Below are 1,705 nucleotides of genomic sequence, written 5' to 3'. Positions count from 1 at the left end.
ACCTACTTCGGGCTCGCATGTTGTAGTATTATACGCGCATAATCCTATTCCTGATATGCTTCTGCTATTCTCTATTACACTTTAACTTAACCCCTAGTATTCTCTCCTCTAACCTCATCCTTAAATCTTCTCTCAACCATCTCATCACTTTTTCTCAGTCTATTCTATCTTTTCCTATCCACATTCCCTCCCATTTCATCCTCTGTATATCTATTTCCTACCTCTTTAATCTCCTCTCCAAATACTTTTCCATACTTTTTACTCTCTTTAAAGCTTTCCCCTCATTTTTTCCTACAACTATAAAATCCACATCATCAATTACCGCCACTACATGGACTCCCTCTATTCTTTCTTCCCTCGATTCTTTCTTCCCTCACTTCCTTCAATACTTCTTCTAATAATAATACAAGCAACACCAGACTCAGTAGTAATCCCTGTACTATTCCTTCTTTTATCCTCACTTCAACTATTATCCTCTTTCACACCTTTGTACAAACCCTCCTTCTACTCAAAAACCACTCTATTCACTTCTTTACGTATTCCTCCACTCCCAACTCATCCAGTCTTTCCCTCATCCTTCCTACTCCTACATTTTTATACACCTCTTTAACATCCATATACACTAAAAACTCTCTATTCCTATTTTTTTTTCTACTTCTTATACAATTTTCTTCCTGAATCCATGTAATTCCTCTTTCCTCATGCTCCATACTACTCATCCCTTATTTCTTCCTGTTCCCATCTTTCCAACCAATATCTCTAACAAATTTATTACCCTATAACTTCCTGATAACCTATAATCCTTCTTCCTTGGCTTTTTCATAATTATTCCCATACTTTCTCTAAATCTTTCTAGCATATATCCTAACTCCAAACTTTCCCTGTATATTGCCATTATTGTTCTTCTTTATCCCTCTCCATTTTACAATTTCTTCCAAACTTTTCCTCCTATATTGTCATTTCCTACTGCCTTTTTATCTTTCTGTCTTCTTATCGCCTGTTCTACTTCTTCCTCTCCTATTTCTATCTTCGCTATTTCTCCTCTCTCCTTCTGATCTCAGTCTTCCCTTTTACTCAACTCCAGTATAATCACTTTTCCTTTTTCTGCATCTCCTTCTACTCTCCTACCCCCTTCCACTTCTATTAGCAGCAAGTCCACCACAAAATCTCTATCTCCTGTTACCTACTTAAAACCCTTATTCAATTTCAATTCTTCCAAATATCTTTTCCAATGTTCTGTCTTCTCTCATTCTACCACTCTCTTAAACTCTTTCCTACTTTCTGACTTTTTTTTTTCCATTTTTTTCCTTCAAACTTCTCCTCCCTCCTTCTATTCCTTTTCATTTCTTCTCGCCTACCTACAACTCTCCTATACTTTTCTATTCTACCAATGCTTTTCCCCATCTTTTTTGTAATGGTGTCCTTGAAAGGTCAGATATTTCACACTACGTAATTGGCCGCTCAGCAAGATCCTTTTCGTCGGGCTCGAAGCCCCGGGAACGGATACTTAACTTATTGTGTTGGTGAAGCAGTCAGGATGCTACATATTCTTCGATTGCGAGGTAGACGGAGACTAGCCGCATGTACAGCAGGATGAAGCATCTTGACCCTCCCATCAAGCATCTCGAGGGCATTCGCTACGCCATGGTACTAACATCGCTACAGCCACACAACTTCTGTGGGCAAGTTCGACTACCGGACAAGC

This window comes from Tuber melanosporum (genome assembly GCF_000151645.1).
Source record: "Tuber melanosporum whole genome shotgun sequence assembly, scaffold_59, strain Mel28".
In the NCBI taxonomy this organism is placed as follows: domain Eukaryota; kingdom Fungi; phylum Ascomycota; class Pezizomycetes; order Pezizales; family Tuberaceae; genus Tuber; species Tuber melanosporum.
This window is presented reverse-complemented; position numbering follows the sequence as displayed.